This window comes from Notamacropus eugenii, chromosome 1 (genome assembly GCF_028372415.1).
Source record: "Notamacropus eugenii isolate mMacEug1 chromosome 1, mMacEug1.pri_v2, whole genome shotgun sequence".
In the NCBI taxonomy this organism is placed as follows: Eukaryota; Metazoa; Chordata; class Mammalia; order Diprotodontia; family Macropodidae; genus Notamacropus; species Notamacropus eugenii.
In genome coordinates, this window is record NC_092872.1 from 385165617 (window position 1) to 385188041 (window position 22425).

Here is a 22425-nt window from a genome sequence, read left to right on the forward strand (position 1 = left end):
TTTGGGGGTAATAAGTCCTTGCTATCATTCCGCAAAGCATGTCCTACTTATATATCATTTCACAAAAAAGGCACTTTACCAGAATGTTCCAATTTCTTTTGATGTATTCAGGAACAGGGAAGGATATCTCGAACAGCTCTTCTGGTTTCTGAGGTCGATAAGAAAACATATAAATCAACTAGATGGCCCCATAGATAGAGGACTAACCTTGGAGATGGGAAGACTTGAGCTGACATCGCAGCTCAGAGACTTAGTTTTGTGATACTGGAGGAGGTGCTTTAATTCTTTCAACCTCAGTTCCCTCAACTATAAAATGAAGATAATGATAAAAAAAAAAAACCACATCATAGCTTGTTGTGATGATTAAATGACATAACGCATGTCACGTTGTTTTTGTTCAGTTGATCAATCATGTCTGACTTTTCATGACCCTGTAGACCACAGCGAACCAATATTGTCCATGGGGTTTTCTTGGCAAAGATATTGGAGTGACTTGCCACTCCCTTCTCCAGTGTATTAAGGTGGAGTTGAGTGACTTGCCCAGGGTGACACAGCTAGTAAAAGTCTGAAGCCAGATTTGAACTCAAGTCTTCCTTATTCCAGGTCAGGGACGCTATTCACCTCACTGCCTCCTAACACGTGTAAAGTATTTTGAAAACCTTAACGTGCTATCCAAATGTTGCTGCTGCTGCTGATATGATCTGAATGGCTAAGTCAATAAATGCCAGGACAAAGTATTATACTTTTGTATATGAGCAGTTTGATTACTGAAAGGGACAGATTAAAAAAGTTTAAGGGAAACTGATAAAAATTAAATTGAAGAGAAAGCATGGTTTCACATATAAAAATATTGAGGAGAGACATGGATTGTTCTGAAGATCAGATAGTCAGTCTGTTTTTTGTTCAGTCTTTTCAGTCATGTCTGATTCTTTGTGAACCCATTTGTGGTTTTCTTCATGAAAATACTGGAGTGGTTTGCTGTTTCCTTGTCATTTTCTAGATGAGAAAGCTGAGGCACACTCAGTAAAGGGACTTACCCAGGCTCACTCAACTAGTAAGTGTCTGAGGCAGATTTGAACTCAGGAAATTGAGTCTTCTGACTCCAGATCTGGCACTCTATTCACTGCACCACCTAGCTACCCTGAGTCAAGGCAGTCAATTAGTCAGTCAATAAACATTGATTATGTACCTACTGTGTGTGTCACATCTGGGACTGTGCTAACTGCTATATAGAGAGCTCTGCCTCAGATGAATATGCTAAGATCTATTTGAAGGCAGAACAGTGACTGAAGTAACAGGGACATTGAATTTCATCAATTTATTTGAATATGACTATTTAGAGAATTTTAAAAGTTATAACCTTGAGAAACCATAAATCAAATAGTTTGGAGACTAAGAGCAGGTTAAATACGTGAACTCTTGGAGTCAAATCTGACAGAAAGGTGATTTATTGTGTCTTACATTATGAGGGAGGGCTAAGGTGAGGTACTGGAAGCCTGAGAAGAAGTATAGGAAGAATCCAGGAAGAGGAAATGAGAAGAGGAAGAAGCTAAGCCCAGGATGACCTAGGGACAGAAGACACATAAGGCCACAATCAAAGTAGTAGTAGAAACCAGGAGCTGACTCCCCTTTTATCCAGATGATTCTCAGATCGAATGTCACTTGATCTCTTGTCTATCTTCCCCTATTCTTTCTCAGACGTCTCCAAATGGATATCCTGTAGACTCAACATGTCCAAAAGAGAGCATATTATCTTTCCCTCCAATTCCTTTCCTCTTCCCAACTTTACCTTTCCAGTACCATCATTACCTTTCCAGTCACTAAGTCTGACAAGCACAAAGCTGACAGCACTATAGGCTGGCCTCAGTCAGAATGAGCTATGCCCTGCTCCTGATGCCAACAAATAGTTATGTGATGCCAGCCAAGTTATTTAACCACTTAGTACTACAGAGAACTCGTTTGGACTTTATATTATTTCCATCTTGTCAGTCTGCATTGATAAAGAGGGAGTTCCCTGACAGAGAGTTCCCTATGTGAGGGAGCTCAGGTCTTTTCCAAAGTAGAAGAGAAAATAATTAATTAGCATACCATTAGATACTCATCTCTCCTTTTAAATTGCCAGGGCAAGTGTTCACATGTCCTAGTATTGAGACTTATCTGAAAGACTTTTTATGTTGCTATAAATTACCAGAGATGCTATTTATTTCACTAGATCTACAATTTTATTTTCAGGGTAGGTATTTCCCTTTATTGAGTTCAAATTCAGCCTCACTTAATGGTTGTGTGACCCTGGGCAAGTCAATTAACCTGTTTACCTCAGTTCCTCATCTATTAAATGAGCTGGAGAAGGAAATGGCAAAACACTCTGGTAAATTGCCAAGAAAGCCCAAAAATAGGGTCAGAAGAGTTGGACACTGCTGAAAAAACTGAACAAAAATCTCTTTTGCAGATGTAGATTATAACCTTGTCATGTCTTAGTCAATAGTTTCATGAGTCACTGCAGCTGAAACCAAAGCAAATTAAACAGAAAATAAATAAAAATAAAAATGAAACTGTAGACACCAAAACCATCCCATAGTGTTTGGCTTCTGATGCTGAACTTTTCAGCATTTGACTAAAACAGACCCAGCAATAGACAGAATCTGTCACTTTGTCCATTCCAAAAGCCTCCCAGCTTGTCAGGACCTACCGGAGCATTTGCTCTGCCGACAGAGGCTGCCAGACCCTAGGACCATCTTTGCCTCATGATGAGGCCTCAGAGGGGCACTTGAATGGAGGAGAGGAAAAATAAAGGAGGACGTGCATCCCTGAGCAAGGTTGTCATCAGTTAAGAGCTGGCTGAGCTTTTACAGGTACCTGAGGTTTTCCACATATTGTAGCTGCCAGGGTGATTCAGGATTCTGGGGAAGAATATTTCCACTTTTATTTGGTATTTGCTTTGCAAAGCTCTGCCTTTATGAGTATATATTTCTGGGGTTTTATTGCCATCATAGTTCCCCTCCATAGGATTTCATTTTATGCTTCAGAATTATAGAAAGGCCCCTTGGAACTTGGTAGATACTTGATTATTTTCACATGAGTGAAGTGTGTGTGTGTGTGTGTGTGTGTGTGTGTGTTTTGTATGTCTATCTGTTTGTGTCTGCATGTGCTTAAATCCTGTCTTTCCCTGATTCTGTGATGAGTTCATTCATGTAACCCTGGAGAGTGGATTAAATAGAACAGCATGTTTGCCACTGTAAATCAGAGGCCTTGAATGACAGTAATGAAAATTGTGATTAAAAAATAAACCAGAAAACAGTATGGACTCTAACCCGAAAGAAGGAACACGAAGTTGCGTATTTGATGCCTATCCCCATATGCACGGGTGACCAGGGGAATCAGAGAGCACGTTCACCTAAGTGTGATTGCAATTAATTTTAGGAGACATACTCACATAATCAAGGCCTTCCCTATGGATAAAGATAAAATTAACATCAAGGGTTGCTGTCAAGGTGAAAATAAATCACTAAAATAAGTATATAGTTGGAGGAGTGTGATGGGAGTAGAGAAATCTCAGAAGTTTTGTCTTTGCTGTGGTGGGCATTTTATGAGCTAATGATGGTAATACACCAACTTTGACTCCCTTGATGGCTTCCTTCAGTCAATGCCTAGCATGAGGTGAATGCAGTAAATGTTTAACAATCATCTCTCTGGGGGGAAAAGTATACATGACACACTTTTAAATTTTATCTGCCATTATTAACATTTTCTCCATCACTTTCCTAAATCTAGTTAATCAGCAAAACAATAAATCAAGCCCTGATTTGTAGCATTTGCTGATTTCTGAGGCCTATATGCTAACACTGAAAGTTTAACAATCAGCTCTCTTATTGGGTTAGTTCTAGCATACCCTTGATAAGATTCTCTGCCTCAAGTCCATTACAATTAACCATAGCCTAATGATGATAATATTTATAATGGCACTTGTAAAATGGGCCTTGAGGGCAATTCAAGGCTGGTGAGCAAGAATTCATATCTGAATGCAGTGGAAAGAGGCCTGGAGATGGAGTCGAAATCCAAACAGACTTGGATTTGAATCCTACCTCTGCTAGTTTTTCCTCATATGATCTTGGGGAAGTCACTTTCCCTCTGCATCTAATTATCCTTAGCTTTAAAATAAAGATGGTACATAAGATTTTCCCTAAGTTCCCTTTCATTCAGGAATTAACTATCATATGAAGAGGCCACTTTTCCTTTATATAAATGAAGTGAATGATAAAACAAAACATATTGACCTTCTCAAGCATTCAAAGAAGTCAACATTAAAGAGTATTTTGGAATTACTACAAGATTAAGCCAATTTCCTACATCTCTTACTATAACTGCTTATCATAACTCTGACCCAAAGAATATTCAGTCCATGAGGATTCCCTAAGAGGCTGATGGTGTAATGGCAATCACCCTAACATATCCATTATACCTGCTAGCACAGGTTCTTAGATCTGCTTTACTAGGAAAGATAGCTGTTTAAGAGGTCAGCCATCTTTTAAAATTACTTTCAAAAATTAGTCAGCACCCTGAATTTCAGAGAAAATATAAGCCGTGAAATAATCACCAATCGCCAGGGCTCTGACTCCCTGAATCAAAGCAGTATTGCTAACAGCCTTACATACATCCCTGGGTCGAAAAAGCCTTTACATCTGAGCAGTCAGGGAGGTCTGAACATACATGTAGTCAGAGTCTCCACCAGGGAATCACAAGATCCTTTTCATAAGCAAACCCCCAAAGCAAAACCTCACCTCAGAATATATATATATATATATATATATATATATATATATATATATGTATATATATATATATATATATATATGTATGTATGTATGTATGTATGTATGTATTTCTCAGAACCAGAAGGCATCAAAATCCTCATGACTCGGTGTCTAATTAGAAGTTAACAAAAGGTGTGAAAGCCTTCCTACAAGCAAGCTTCCCCTAAGCAAGCTTCCCTTAGTGGACACCATGTGATGTAGATTAATGGGTAGGGAAGATCTTGCTTCCCATTAACATTACAGATGGTTTGGTAGATACTATTTGACTTGGTATTAGGAAGACCTCAGCTCAAATCCTTCACCAGACACTTGCTAGCTGAAAGGCTCTGGGCAAGGCATTGAACATCTCTCAACCTCACTTTCCTCTTCTATAAAATGATAGGGGAGGGAAATATTAAAGCTAGATTGTCTTTGTGATCTTTTTCAACTCTAAAACCATGACCTATGAGGTAGGAGTCCATTTGTAAACATCTTTCACTTCACCCTTAACAACTATGCAACTAGTTGCAATTTCCTCTAGCTACCTGGTGAATAGATTCCCTTTCTGCCTCTCTATCACTCTAGATAGCATGAGAGGTAGCATGGACTGGATATAGAGTCCAGGTCAGAAGGAGGAGTATCACAGCTAAATTACATGCAGTGTGACCTTGTGTAAGTACTTAACCTCCAAGCTTCTCTGAGCCATCTCAGACTATAAGCTACTTATAGTTTTTTATCTGATCTGTATTGGTAGAGGGATTTCCCTCATCAGAGGTCTCTTTGCTAAAGAAATCCCAAGTTCAGTAAAAGAATAAAACAAAACGATTCAAAGCAGCACCTAAGCTGGCATACTTAGTGCAACTGGAACTTCCCTGCCAGGAGCAAAGTCCTCTTTCTTTCCCAGTGGGCAATTCCCTTTGGCCAAAAGTATGACTTTTCCTCAAAGGCACTGGTAAGATTGGACCACAAAAACTTGTAACAACCCCTTAAGATCACAAGGCAACATCTGGGGTGGGCCTAACAAGGGAAGGCAGAACTACTAGGATGAAGAATCTTGGTCAAGGGCAACCTGGCCTATAGATAGTTGTTTCAGAGCCCATTCTGGTGTTTTGGTTGCCTTGCTTCTTTGCTTTGCCTGTCTGACCTACTCACTCCTCATTTCCCTGACCAACTTTTCCTTAAGTAAGAAAACTTGGGTGATACTTTCCATAATATGACTATTCCAGAATATTCCAGAATACTCTAGATCTACAGATCCAAGGTTGACTCCCATCCTTATCACCCATCATCCATGTTGTATCTAGTAACAGTGTGATAGAGTAGAAAAAATGGTGAACCTAAAGTCAGGAGAGATCTAGGTTTGAATCCCAACTTTGGCATGAGGACAACAATGTCAAAATGCTTAGATATGAAACTAAAAGGGGAATATCAATTGGTCTTAAGCACAAAAAATCTTCTTAGAAGAGCTCAAAAAGGATTTAAAAGTCAAATAAGAGAGATAAAATGAAAATTGGGAAAATGTGAGGTGTGCAAGAGAGTTATAAAAAAAGGGTCAACAGCTTGGAAAAACAAGCACAAAAATTGACTGAAGAAAACATCTTCTTAAAAAATAGAATTGACCAAATAGAGAAAGAAAAACAATCCACTGAAGAAGGCAACATTTTTAAAACTTAAATCGCCCAAGTGGAAAAAAAAACAGAGGCACAAAAGCTAACTGAAGAAAATAATTCCTTAAAAATTAGAATTGAGCAAGGGAGGTTAATGAGTCTATGAGATATCAAGAATCAATTAAAATCAAAAGAATGAAAAGTATAGAATAAAATGTTAAACACCTCATTGGAAAAACAACTGACCTGGAAAATAGATCTGGAGAGACAATTTAAGAATTATCATACTAAATGAAAGTCATAATCCAAAAAAACAAAAAGAGCCTGTGTTATGAAAAAAAATAAATTTTTGGTTAATTTGATTTTTAAAAAAGAGAAGAAAGACAAATTCCCAGTATCAAAAATGAAAATGGAAAATTCATCACCAAATGAAGAGAAAATTACAACAATAATTAGGAACTATCATGCTCAACTGTTTACCAAAGTGAAATGGATGAATAATTATACATTTTAGTAAAAGAAATAAAATGCTTTTTAAGAAAGAGAAATTGAAGAAGTAATCAATGAACTCATTAAGAAAAATTCTGTAAATGGATTTACGAGTCAATTCTACTAAATATTTAAAGAATGATTCATTCTGATACTATGTAAACTATTATGAAAACTAGGGAAAGAAGAAATTTTACCAAATCCCTTTTAGGATAAAAATACGGTACTTATACCTAAGTCAGGAAGATCTAAAACAGAGAGAGAAAACCATAGACCAGTTTCCCTAATGAATAATGATGCAAAAATTTAAGTAAAATTTTAGCAAATAGATTAGCATAATTTATCATGAGATTAATACACTATGGCCAGATGGGATTTACATCAGGAATGCAGGACTGGTTCAATATTAGGAAAATTATTAGCATAATTGAGCATATCAATAACAAAACCAACAGAAATGATGTGATTATCTCAATAGATGCAGAAAAAGCTTTTAAAAAAAAATAGAGCATGCATTCCTATTAAAAACACTGGAGAGTACAGGAATAAATGGAGCTTTCCTTAAAATGATAAGTGGTATCTATCTAAAACCAACAGCAAGCATTATCTCTAACAGTGATGAACAAGAAGTCTTCCCAATAAATCAAGGGTGAAATGAAGATGCCCATTACCATCACTATTGTGCAATGTTATACTAGAAATATTAGTTTTAGCGATAAGAGGGGGAAAATAAATTGAAGGAATTAGAATAGGCAATAAGGAAACAAAGCTAGCCCTCTTCAGATGATATGATTATATACTTAGAGAATCCTAGAGAATCAACTAAAAAACTACTTGAAATAATTAACAAATTTAGCAGTTATGAATATAAAATAAATCCACGCAAATCATCAGCATTTCTCCATATTACCAACAAAGCCCAGCAGCAAGAAATAGAAATAAAAATTCAATTTAAAATAACTATATTTGGGAGTCTACCTGGCAAGACTAACCCAGGAACTATACAAACACAATTACAAAACACTTTTCACACAAATAAAATCAAATCTAAACAATTGTAAACATATTAACTGCTCATGGGTAGGTCAAACTAATATAATAAAATGACAATTCTACCTAAATTAATTTACTTATGCAGTGTCATACCAATTGAACTACCAAGACATTAGTTGATAGAGTTAGAAAAAATAATAACAAAATTCATCTGGAAGAACAAAAGATCGAGGAGGGAATTACTATTTTTTTTAAAAAAGCAAAGGAAGGTGGCCTAACTGTATAAGATCTAAAACTATATTATGAAGCAGCAATCATCAAAACTTCTTGGTGCTGGGTAATAAATAGACTGGTAGATCATTGGACTAAATTACGCACACAAGACAAAGTGGTAAATGATTATGGTAATGTAGTGGTTGATAAACCCAGAGACTCCAGTTTCTGGAATAAGTATTCACTATTTGACAAAAACTGCTGGGAAAACTAGAAAATAGTATGACTGAAACCAGGCAATGACCAAAATCTCACACCTTGTACCAAGATAAAGTCAAAATGGCTACATGATTTAAACATAAAGGGTGATACCATAAGGAATTTAAGAGAGCAAGGCACAATTTACTTTTCAGATGTATGGAAAAAGAAAGAATTTATGACCAAACAGAGAACATTATGGCGAGTAAAAATGGCTAATTTTGATTACATTAAATTGAAAAGCTTTGCACCAACAAAACCAATGCAACCAAGATTAGAAGGAAAGCAGAAAGCTGGGAAATAATTTTTACAGCCAGTATTTCTGATAAAGGCCTCATTTCTAAACTCTGCAGAGAACTGAGTCAAATTTATAAGAAGATAAATCATTCCCCAATTGAAAAATGGTCAAAGGATATGAATAGACAGTTTTCAGATGAAGAAATTAAAGCTGTAAGTTATATTAAAAAATCCTCTAACTAGAGAAATGCAAATTAAAACAACTCTGAGGTATCACTTTGCACCTGTCAGATTGACTGACCTGACAGAAAGGGAAAACGATTAATATTGGAGAAGATATGGGAAAACAGGAGCACTAATGAATTGTTGGTGGACTTGTAAACTGGTCCAAACAATCTGGAGAGCAATTTGCAACTATGCCCAAAGATCTATAAAACTGTGTGTACCCTTTGATCCAGCAATATCATTACTAGGTCTGTATCCCAAAGAGATTATAAAAAATGGAAAAGGACTCATATGTACAAATATATTTATAGCATTTCTTTTTTTTTTTGTTGGCCAAGAATTGGACATTGAGGCCATGTCCATCTATTGGGGAATGGCTGAAAAAGTTGTGGTATATGAATGTAATGTAATGCTATTATATTATAATAAATGATGATCTGGCAGATTTCAGAAAAACCTGGAAAAAACTTACATGAACTACTACTGAGCAAAGTGAGCCAAACCATGAGAACATTGTACATCATAACAGCAACATTGTGTGATGATAAACTATAGTTAATTTCTTTTCAGCAATACCATGATTCAAGACACTTCCAAAAGAATTATGATGGAAAATAATATCCACATCCAGAGAAAGAACTATGGAGACTGAATGCAGATTGAAGCATACTTATTTCAATTTTGGGGGTTATTTTGTGAATTTTATGGCTTCTCCCATTTGTTCTGATTCTTCTTTCACAACATGTCTAATGTGGAAATATATTTACATGAGTACACACATATAAAGTATATCAGATTGCTTGCCATCCTGTGGAGGGGGAGAGGGAGAAAAAAATTTGAAACTCAAAACCTTATTAAAATGAATGCTCAAAAGTATCATTACATGTAACTGGAAAAAATACTATTTGCTAATAAAATCATCTAGACCATGTAAGTTTCACTGATCCTTTTAACTTCACTGGTTTACCATTTCTTACAGTTTTTCAAAGGTTTCATCTGAAATATCAGCAAGAAGAAAGGTTAATGATACATAAAATGATGCCAGAGTCACTTTGGAGCCAAGGGAAAATCATACTATGGAACCATAGCTTTCTTCTGGGAGCCCTGCTGTGGAGAGTGAAATAAACCCCAGGAGAGATAGATAGTGGCAGGGCTAACCAAATGCTGCACATGGTTCTCCTGCTTGCCTCTGACCCTCAAGAAAACCAGTGTGCTCCATCAAGAGTTAGAGTGGGCATCCCATGCAGTTTATCTGGAATCTCTGGCAAAACCTACATGAGAGGAAACTCTGAGAGCAAGGATAGCTGTGGATAATTTAGGTTATATAGAACTGAAAATTTGAAAGTGACCTTTGTGTGTGAAATTGCAACTTGTACCTGAGAAAATGACTTCAGCCATCATTATTTACCATTTGGCAAATGCCCAGAACAGCTTAAGCAGGTATCAGAACATTTGTATAGAAGACCATGTGGTACAGAGGAAAGAGTCCTGTCTCTGGAGTCAGAGGCCTCACGTTTAAATTCTGTTTTCATCACAAACAGCCTGTGTGAATTTAGTTAAATATTTTGACATTTCTGGGCCTTGTTTCTTCCTTTGTAAAATGCTGGGAGTGCATTAGATTGTCTCTGTTGACCCTTCTTGCTTTACATCTACACTTCTGTGATCTTATACCTGAAAGTATAGGGCATATCATTCATAATAAATAAAATATTCAAAAGTTTATAAACAATGTATCATAATGGTGATACAATGGATAGAAGGGACAGCTAGGTGGTGCAGTGGATAGAGTACCAGTGCAGGAGTCAGGAGGACCTGAGTTCAAACCTCACCTCAGACACTTGATACTCACTAGCTGTGTGACCTTGGGCAAGTCACTTAACCCCAACTGCCTCACCTGGGTCATCTCCAGTCATCCTGATGAATATCTGGTCACTGGATTCAAATGGCTCTGGAGGAGAAGTGAGGCTGGTGACCTGTACAGGCCTCCCTCACTCAAAACAAAGTCAAGTGCAAGTCATGTCATTATTTCTCTGATGGCATGGTCTTCTTCGGCAACGAAAGATGAACACACTGTGGATAGAATGCCAAATCCAAAGTCAGAAAGACTCATCTTCCTGTGTTCAAATCTGGCCTCAGAAACTTACTAACTCTGTGACCCTGAGCATGTCACTTTACCTCAGTTTGTTCCTCAGTCAAATTAGCTGGAGAAGGAAATGGCAAAGCACTCCAGTAACTTTGCCGAGAAAACCCCAAATGGGCTTACGTAGTCAGACACAGCTGAAATGACTGAACAACAAGATCAACATGGATTGCTTAAAATTTAGAAAGTGTTTTCTTTATAATATGACTATGAAGTGCAACTGTTCTTATTCTTTTAAATGCATTGAGTGTTCAGAAAACAGCTAGCTTAGAATACGTGTAATTTTAGAACAAAGGACCTTTAAAGCCATCTAGATGTATTTCAATTTTTAAGGGTGTGGGTGGTGAAAAAAAGGAGGCCCAGAAAGGGCAAGTGAGTTACCCAAAGTCATGCAACTACTTAGAATTGAGACTAGTAGACAGATCTACACACTCCCATACCACTATATTTTCCACTATACCAAACTACCTGGTCAGACCAGATCTAGATAATTATATTTAGTTCTTGATGTTATATTTAAAATATACATGCATGCATACATATATACATACATGTATATGTGCATATGAATATATGTGTATGTGTATATATAGGCATGAGTCCAGAGGATAGTTGATGAGAAGGAAAATCCTCTGGACTCCATGTTGTATGAGCATTGGTTGAAAGAACTAAGATCCTTCTAGCTCTAAATTATATGAAAACAAGAAAGCCCCAGGAAGAAGAGACTGGGAATGGAGACTTCTTCAGGAAAGAAAGCAGAAGAGGCTCTGGTTTTGAAACATGTAAAGGCATATGAGGAAAGAAGAGATTTAGTTTATTTGGCTTCAGAGGACGACTGTGAATAATTGGTGGAAGTTATAGGAAGCCATATTTTGGCTCAACTTAAAGAAGTAGAGCCTTCTAGCATTGGAAAGAGCTTCTCATATTAACAAGTTCCTCATCACTGGAAGTTGTCAGTAAAAGCTTGGACCCACACCTGCCAAGGCGATTACTAAAGAGGTTCTTACCCTGAATGGGAGATTATAGTAAATTGTGCATATTATGTTTCCGATTTTAAAAAGTCTATAATTCAAAACCTCTGTCCTTGAAAAGTGGGACTTAGAAGGGCAAAATAGAAAAAATGGCTTTTTTTCTCATATTTTTCAACTTATAGTAATATTTATCATATTTTAAAATGCCGTATATATCATTTATGCATATAAATATATAGTTTAATATGTATTGCATGCATATATATGTGAATACACAATATATATTTCACACACACACATATATATAAACATACACATTTGGATATATAAATATGTATACATGTATATATGTGTGTGTATGTACATAATGTGTGTATACATACACATACATGCAAGTGCACATATTACACACTCATATACAGAGCACTATGGCTTAGTATGCAGAGAGCTGGACTTGGAATCAGGAAGACCTGAGTTCTAATCTCATCTCTGACATAGACTGGCTCTGTGACCTTGGGGAGGTCACTTAACCTGACAATATTTCATACAACTTTATAAATCTGTAAGTTTTTCAATATTTACCAAACTGTATTAGTACTACTACTACTGCGAACAATAATCATGATGATTATGATGGATGATAACATTTACAGAGCACCTACTATGTGCCAGGCATTGTCCAAACAATTTTTTTTTTACAAATATTAGAGTTTCCTCATACTTGGTTACATTACATTGATAAAATCATGGACCTAGTTATATGTTTAGGGTCAGGTTCTTTAACAAAGAATAGGAACTAAGAAGTTCATATTCCTACCTACTTTTAAAGATTATTTCAAAGAGTGGGCATTTCACTAGATTTGAGTCAAAGGTTATAATAAAATTAACAGGAAACTTTCTGTGCAGGGAAAATTCTGAGAATGATGAGATTTGAGATTTTGAGTAGAGGGGAATAATAATTTAAGAAGAGGCATAGTTGTTCTGGTCAGAAAAAGTAATACATGGATGGAAACCTTACCTTCTGGGAATATGAAAAGTACAGGGACGACTATGATGCCTAAGTTTGTCTAATAAAGGGAGAAGAAGCTGGTAAATGCATAACTGGCTGAAAATAGAGCCCAGAAGGTTTTACTTAAATAGAAGTATTAGGTTCCAAAGGCATGACTTTTTAAGAACCCATATGAAACTTTAGGTGAAAAGTTTAAGTGAGAAGTGGATTGAAGGATGAAGATTAGGATAAAAAGGAATATGGAACAGATGATATAATTTGCCCTGGCTGGTGCTTGAACTTTTAAACAAATGGAAAGGATAAACCTGAAATTAGATGGAAAAGGCAAAAGAATACCAGTAGAGAGTCAGAGGAGGTTGTCTGGTGATCGCACTAGTGGGAAGAAAAGGTCATTTTAGAATGATTTGATAAGATACAAGTGAGCAGGGAGGAAACTTAGTGAGAAATAGCAGACATTTATCCTGAGTCTGAGGCTAGACAGGTTATTTGCCTCTGAGGCTGGGGTATAAGGAACAGGCCTTTGTGTTGTTGTGGAAGAAGAAACAGCAGGATGTGGCAACAGATTGAGTGCAGAGGGGGCATAAATGATTATCCTTGCTTCTTGCTGACATGAGAACAGAGCAGCAGGGTGCAGATTGTATTGTGACCATCTCCTGACCAAGGACAACCAGAAAGCTATGACTGCCACAACAGGGCATCTCTTTCTAAATAAAACAACATATGTGATGACAAGTCAACCATTTAAGACAGAAAAAAAATTAAAATTAGGTCATAAATTAATGAACTCAATTATGGTCCTTATCTTGTAAATTTTTTAAGGGTCTGTGGAAGCAGATGCCATCCTGGAGTGGCTCTGGCTTTTGATTGCAATTATATTTCTAACTGACCAAACCTGGACATGAAATAAATCCATTGAAGTTGGCCTTTGGCATGAGACTACAAACCAGAGAGGGGGTAAAGATAAAAAGGCAGGAATTCAGCCAGAAATAAGAAAAGACTTTCTGTGCTCTTGCTAAGGAAAAGGATAACCACAATATCTAAAGATTCCATTGGAGCTGTTGAACCATCCTTTGGGATAATTGGTGCCTCATTTATACCGTTTATCTCACAGAATTCCCTGTTTGTAAAATTTGGCAGCTTGTTCATGTCCACCATGCTCCTCTCCAGGGCTGTTTGAGTTATATCCTCAGTCTCAGTTCTTTGGAGGCTGCATTTTTCTTTGAATCACAGCCAGATGACACTGGAAGAAGTTTGGCAAACATGACACCACTTAGAAAATCATGATGCAGAGAAAATAAAGAAGTGAATTGCCTTCCTTCATTCCAAGGCCTATGTGTTTTCCTCACATTGCTATTTCAGGAAGCAAGTTGGGACCATAATCTTTTAATGCATGGGGTCACAATTTCATTTATAAAGCTTCTTCTCTATACCTTGAAGATAATTTAGATACACTAGAATTTACCTTGAAATCTCCTTTCAAGGAATTTGAATACGGGCACCTTATTGGGGGGTCCTTGTTATTAAACTTCCTATCTGTGGTCTCACAAATTGTGTGGGATCAAAGACTCTTAAAGTCTATTGTTACACATACTTGTCAGCATCTGTCACCCTCAGTGAAGAGAATTCAGCCACCAAGCTAATTTAGAATATGTACTTTTTAAAGAAAATAACTTTTTTTGAGAAAAAAAGAAAGAGAACAACCCATTGGCACACTGTGAGGATTAATAGGATGTTTGCAAATATATCAAACTCCTTAGAGAAAATCCCTTATGAGTATATTTTTTAAAAAGACTGATTATTGTTTTTCATGTTATTAGAATTGCAATAATTTATTCTACCGGGGCATTAATGAATGCCAACTTTCATTGCGAACTTTAAATGAAAAATTACACAGAACTATGAAATTGCAATTTTAGTTGTATTTTTGTCTTCTCCATAAACTTAAATTGACATTTGCTGTGTAGCTTCAGCAAAAACTCAATTTTCCTGTCTTATTAAATTTCCTTCTCTGTAATGAACACTCCTTCATAGGTTGTCCAATGAGTACCTTGTGCATCCACATAGATTCCTTTAAACAACTTCCTTTTTGGTTCTTCATAATAACTTTTTTTTGTGTCTTAATAATATCTTTCTTGAGTGCTCCCCATTACTTCTGGGGTGGCTTCTTTTGGAGAATTTTAAGTCATTGAATCCTAACTGTCTTTCCTCTGAATCCTTGGAAATCTGCTTTCCAAAAATCTGAGGTACCTGCCCTGTTTTGCCCTTTATCTTTATCACAAATTATGAAATGGAGTGGTCCCTTCAGTCCCAGGGTCCTAAATGATCTCCTCCATACTCTTTCCCCACCAAGTTCCACACTTCATCACCACCAATCCTGTCTATCTAATCTGTTCTTTTCACAAAGGAACAACTTGCCCAATTATATTTCATTCATGAGTCTCATTCAATTAAGTCTCAGAGATGCTTAGGAGATCAAATTTGTATCCTTGAATTAAAATCTCTAATCCTTCTTGCTTACTACTTGTATTCTATGCATTTATCCATAGACATCTGATACCTTAGGTTTTATCTTTGGCTCTTTCCTTGCACTTTATGTGCTGAGAACTAGCTGCACATGTCTATTGCTAGCCTTCTTCCAACCTTAGAACTACTTTCTATAGAATCTAGGGTAGCATATTTAGAGGCACTGTTCCTAACAACTAACACCTAACACCTAACACTGTCCCAAACACCTGCAACCTCATACCCTCTACCCATCCTTCTCAAATTTAAGTTGTTTTTCATGTTGATGTTTTCTAGGCATAGGCATTTTATCTGCCTGTATTTTGCTGCACTCCATTCTTGACCAAGAGCCCATTATTTTTGTATTTTAAGCTATGGTCCAGAAATACAAATACCGCTTTCTAACACCATGTTCCCAACCATCTGCTTAGTTTACATGCTGAAAAGGAATATTTTCTTTTTAAAATTCTTTCCTTTGAGCAACAACAGTAAAGCAAACATCATATTAGAAATAAGCCTTCTCTTAAAGAGCTCCTTTGCATGTTCTTTTGTTTCTCACAGGCTATCATAATCCTCAGCAATACTTTGTGGATTCCCTCTAGCAGCATTAGGGCTGCCCATAGAAGTCACAACAAGTTGCGAACCTTGTAAATCAGGTATGACAAATCTTAGGAAGTTCTCAGGATGCCTGCATGCCTGAGTTAGAAAGAAGACCTCTTTGTTGTTGAGGGTATGTTGACAGAGAGCTTCCTTGACGTTCTTTAGCAGAGAACTGCCAACCCCTACTACTGTCTCTTCTTTCTGTAGCCATCATAGAAGGATCTCTCCCCTAAACGTAGAAGGAATGACATATGGGTTCTTGGGAATGTAAGCATCTTCTTCTTCCTCAAAGAGCCTGGGTCCCTGCCTCTTTTACTGAAAGAAATTCATGCACTCCAAGTGTGTAGTGTGATGGCAGTCAAATTAGGATGTTTTGCTATTTTTGTTTTACTGAAAGTTCCTCTGATTGAATAATGTGATTAAAGAGGATGTTCCCCACCCATTTATGGGCATGCCTATTGTGGCAAGCTTGATTAGGGGAGTTGTTTTGTAGGAGGGTCCCAATTACCTTTTGTTTTTACTATTGAGGCACTGGATCAGAGGGTTATGCCCTCTGGCTCTAAAAAGTGTATAAATACTCTGAGGGTGAGGTTTTACTTTGAGGCTTAGTTTTTGTAAGAAGATTTGAGTGCCAGACAAGAACTCTAGGAAGCCACTTTAAGGACCCCCCTGGCTTTGAAAACCTAGATATTATTACTTCCTTCTCTGGTAACTATGGTCCGACAGTTGGACCTGTCTATTGAATTCAAGCAGAGGAAGCCATGTCTGTTGATTTTTTGATTTCTCTGAATTTTCTTTGAAGTTCAGGGTGGTGACTCCCCTGAACTAGGTGAATGATCTATTGCTAACCCCTCAAAAATTGCCTTTCCTTTTATGAATGCAGATCTAAGAACCTGTGATAGTAGCCCCCCCTGTGTATGTTGGGGTACTTACTTTAACATGCAGTGATCCTTTCTTCAGTGAGTTCTGTTCTAGCTGACATTCTTCCATCTTCCTAACCAGTGGAGTAGAAAGAGAACCTGAAAAAGAATTTGGGTTCAAATTCCCAGTTATCCAAGTAAACATACATACATAAGTGTGCATACACGTACATATATGTATAATACATACTTATGATAGATATAGGCCTTTATACATGCACACACTTATACTCAATACACACTTGCATCATATATGTACACATGTAGAATATGTTTTGTTGTATAGGCATACATGCATGTGCACATGTAACCCATGCAAGGCATTGTATAGGATGTACATTTTATATGTATACTCACACATTCATATAGACATAATGCATGTGTGTACACAATATTGTGTTATACGTTTGGACATGTGTATTGCAGTGCATATTTATACATATATGGGTATATGCCTTGTGTGTACTGTGTGTCAATATACATATGCTTGTACACACAGTGTTGTACATATGTGAGTATGTGTACTACATATGTATACACACAAATAACTTTGGTAGTTCACTCCACCTCTACTTCTCATTAAGTCAATGGATAAATGAAAGTGTTGAACTAGATGACCCTTCTGATCCCATCTGGGACTAAGGTTATGATTCTATTAACTTCCTGACACAAGTTAGTATTCCCTTCTGTCTATTCAGATCTCTCTCTCTTTGTTTCCTATACTCAAGAACATTTAAAAGAAAAGGAACATTTCATTTTCCTTGATCATTGGGGCACTGGTAAAGTGTTTCTTGAGCCCCATTTGCCTTCTCTCCTTGAAAAGTGACCAGCCTGAGCATAGTTACTCATTTTTGGTCACTGAAGAAAAATAAGCATTGCCCTTTCGACTTAGGTCGCTACAAGTGTTTTCTGGCTCTTCATCGTTGCTCAAGTGAGATATTTGGTCCAATCTTTGTGTTGTTACTGTTCTTTTTTCTTGGAGTTCTTGTGACCAACCTTTGTGGTGAACTTTGATGGCCTGAAAGCTAATGGACATAACCTGAGATCTTCAGGGTAGTTCTAATTATCTGTGTGGTACTTGTTGGGTCCTGAGCTTCCCTATTTATAAAGATTAGATGGTGAGCAATATTATTTCTAAAGTCCTTTACTCTTGTTGCATTCTACATTTACGTGCTGTGTATTTTCTATGTTAAGCCATGAGGAATCATCACAATTGTCTTTAAGTATTTGCTACTGCTGTTTGTCCTTCATTCTTGAAGAGAGCTATGATATCAGGAAGGTGATGCCATGTCTTGCAAATGAATTGGATTTAAGTGAGGGGGGATGGTGCAAAGTCACCAGCCTTACTTTCTCCTCCAGAGCTATTGTGGGCAATGGGGATTCAATTCATTTTGCTTGACCCCAGATTCAGAACTAGGATCAGGGGATAGAAATCGCAGATTTTAGTTTAATATTGGGGGAAAACTGCTTAACAATGAAAGCTACCTAAAAGTAAAATGGGCTGAGTTAAGGAGTAATGGGTTTCTGTCACTGAAAGTCTTCTAACCAAAGTAGTATGACTATTTGATGATATTGTTGAAGGATTCTATTTCAGATACAGATTCGACTTGATGAATCCTGAGATCTCTTGCAAGAATGAGATTCCAACTAACTATGACATGTGACCTTGACCAATTTTTATGTGCCTCAGTATCCCCATTTATAAAGTGAGAGTATTTAAGTAAATGATTTCTAATAATCCTTCCAGCTATAAAATTCTGCAATTTTATTTGATTACCTGAATCACCGAACTGCTTTTTCCATGCAAAATTATTAGCAATGACTAGCCTATTTTCCATATTTCCAATACATAGTTGATGTATTATTGTAGTAAGATACTTACAGTTCCCAAAAGGGAACTAGTTCCCAAAAGGATTTGCCAAAAAGTGAAGTCTTTCTGGAGTTTAACACTCCCCTTTGAGTGAATTAACTTGTCTGTTGTCAGAGTCTCCGGTAATAAACATATCACATTGATTTTCATGCCGTTCAGGGATTCTGTGGAGGCTTCATTCACAATTCACTTTATGAATATTTGTTGAGCAGTAACGCTTAGTATTCTTACTGAATCTTCCCCTAACTCCTTAGTGTTTAGGGCTTCCCCCCTCCCCTTTAAAATGGGGCATTTATTCCACCAAAAAAAATAGGGAAATATGTAAAAATTCTTCAAAAATAACAAATGAAATTCAAATACTCTTCAGTGGGTGGTACTGATAGAAAAAAAAACTACCATGTTATTAGTTGAAAAGATTACCCTTGATACCCATGACTTCCTGTTTGGAGGAAAATATGTATATTCCCATGAAGGATGACAATAAGAAAAAAAAAGCTTGCTAAATTGTTCATTTTCCTAACCTAATGTAGCCAAGGCAGAAGTGGGAGCCAAATGGAACAAAGAGATGAGGGGAAAATGAATATAGGCTATACCCAGTGGTTATGTAAAGCACCAAGACATGCTCCAGGCTTTATAGAGAGAGAAAGGCAATCATTTGTGCAGCCTCAAAAGAGCCTGTGCCTTTGAAATAAGTTGCAATAAAATTGAGTAATAAAAGTTATACTTGAAAGCTTCTTTAACATCTCATAATTAAACATCATAACTGGAACCCTGGATCCACAGCTTGTCTGGCAATCAGTTACCCATGTCAAACCTTTGGATAAGCAAGAATATAAGAGAAGCTAGTGCAAATATCTAATGAGGGAGTTTACCCGGAATAAGTAAATAAAAATAAAAAGCCCCCTTGGTCTTAAAAGGGGCTTCTGAACTCTCATTTAGTTTGTAACTAGCTCATAAGGTTGACAGGAAGATAAAGAGAGATCAAGGTGGCTGCTGATTGGAACCTAATGTGGTTGTAGTATCCAAAAGGCAGTGCATCAAAATGGCTTGATAGTTCAATCAAATGAGAAGGCTATGATTCCTCTTTCAGAAGAACCTTCAGAATGTGAATCTGACCTCTAGCAACAGCAGCTGATGCTCATGGGATTTAGCAGCGGAAGGGGACTTTGTGATGGTAAGATCACACACAACCTTAGAGCAAGAAGGGACTTTCGAGCTCATTCAGCCTAAACCCCTTCATTCTCCATGTAAGGAAAAGGGAAATCCAGAGAAATTACCAAGGCTAGGATTTGAACCCAGTCCACTGTGTGTGTGTGTTTGTGTGTTTGTCCTTCATTGCCAAAGAAGACCATGCCATAAGTGAAATAATGACATGACTTGCACTTGACTTTGTTTTGAGTGAGGGAGGGCTGTGCAAGGTCACCAGCCTCACTTCTCCTCCAGAGTCATCTGAATCCAGTGACCAGATATTCATCAGGATGACTGGAGATGACTCAGGATGAGGCAATTGGGGTTAAGTGACTTGCCCAAGGTCACACAGCTAGTGAGTGTCAAGTGTCTGAGGTGAGATTTGAACTCAGGTCCTCCTGACTCCTGTACTGATGCTCTATCCACTGCACCCCCTAGCTGCCCACCCAGTCCACTGATTTCAAAGCACTTTCTACTGAATCAAGGTTTTCCTTTCAGGCTCCTCGCTTTATTGGTGAAGAAACTAAGGGTTGGAAGTTTTAGAAACTTATCCAAGTAACACAGGTAGCAAGTGGCAGACTGGAGAAAATATTGACAATGTTGATGATGATGAAGATGATGATGATGATGATCATAAACAAATAGATTGCACTTTAAGATATTCAGTGTGCCTTATATAATTCATTTAATCCTTAAAACAATGCTGTGATGTAGGTGCAGCTATTATCCCCACTTTATAGATGAATAAACAGGGGCTTAAGAGAAGTTAACCATCTCATTTATATCTTTCACAACATTTTCTATCATATAACTTAGTAGAAAGAGCATTGGGGATCCTGAGGTAGAGGACTTAGTGCTACAATGGATAGAGAGCAAGCACTTAGAGTCAGGAAGACCTGAGTTTGAGGGTCAAAAGTTCTGCTCTCTACCCACTTCACTACCCAACTGCTTCACATCTAAACCCAGGTCCTCTGACTTTATCTCTTCATTGCTTTCCTACTAAGTTTCTGTAGGATCTGTTGTGAGAGAGAGATAAATATAAAAATGGTAGCAGACAGATTGGAAAGCAGGTTAAATAACAGGGTTGGTAGTGTTGGATTGGGTCTTTTTCTATACTCCTATTACCTTGTATTTATCTCTTATATATTTTATCTTCTACTAAACTAAGAGTTCCTTGAGGGGTGGAAATATGTCTTATTGAGCATTGTATCTCCTCCTGCCCAACATAGTAGGTGCTTTATAATTGTTTGCTGAATTTTTAGTGAATGTTCCTACTGTCTCTGGCTTCTCATATTTCCTCTCCCCTTCCCAGGAACATCTGGCCGCTTCAGCGGTTCTTTCTCTCTCTCTTGAACCTAATAACTGAATATTATCTCCTTTGATCCTCAGAATGACCCTGGGAGATAGGTACTACTAGTTAAGTGACAATAACTTAATGCATTGCCCCTCCAAGGTAGCAACTATTTACTTTAAGAAAAGCATCTAAATGCGTTTTTAGCATTTAGAAATCATGGGAGTTTTTAAAATATAATTTACTAATGCCTCTTGTGTTTTTACCTTAAAATTATTCCACTTCTGAATTTAAGCTTACCTTATTTAAAACAGGTAGGGGAAGAGGGGGAAGAAAAATATATTTTTTAAAAAGTCATTATACCATCCCTATCTGACAGTATATGCAACCATCTTCCCTAGTAGAATTAAGCTTATCTTAATGATGGGAGGCATGTTACATTATCTGTCCTTTAGGAACAAGATAGATTGGTCATTAGAATTGCTTAGAGGTTGGTTTCTTTTTATAGTCCCTTTTCACCTAAGTTATAATAATTGTGTGCATTATCTTCTTGTTTTCTTTATTTTATTCTGCATCATTTCATACAAATGTTCTTGTGTTGTTCTGAAACTGATTATGAGTTGACTTGATTTCTTAATGAAAAAGGCAATTCTTTTCTTTTTTTTACTTAATAATATTTTATTTTTTCCCAATTACATGTAAATATAGTTTTCAACATTCATTTTAAAAATGATTTCCAAATTTTTCTCCCTTCTTTCCTTTTTAATGATCTCTTTGGAATATAGACCAAGTAGTGGTATTGCTGGATAAAAGGATATGTTTTATAGCCCTTTGGGCACAGTTCCAAATTGTCCTCCTGAATAGTTAAATCAGTTCACAACTCCATTGACAATACATTAGAGTTTCAATTTTCCTGCATCTTCTCCTACATTTATCATTTTCCTTTTCTGTTATATTATTCATTTGATAGGTGTGAGGTGATACCTCACAGTTGTTTTAATTTGCATTTCTCTAATCAATAGTGATTCAGAGTATTTTTTCAAATAACTATAGATAGCTTTAATTTCTTCATCTGAAAACTAGGGAATGATTTGTATTCTTATTAATTTGACTCAGTTTAGA

The 22425-nt window shown here is 36.9% G+C and overlaps 1 protein-coding gene across 2 annotated transcripts in view; it reads left to right on the top strand.

The window, feature by feature from the left end:
• SGCD (sarcoglycan delta) overlaps positions 1-22425 on the top strand; it is a 1338077-nt gene that overhangs the window by 743111 nt on the left and 572541 nt on the right. The window lies entirely within an intron of this gene.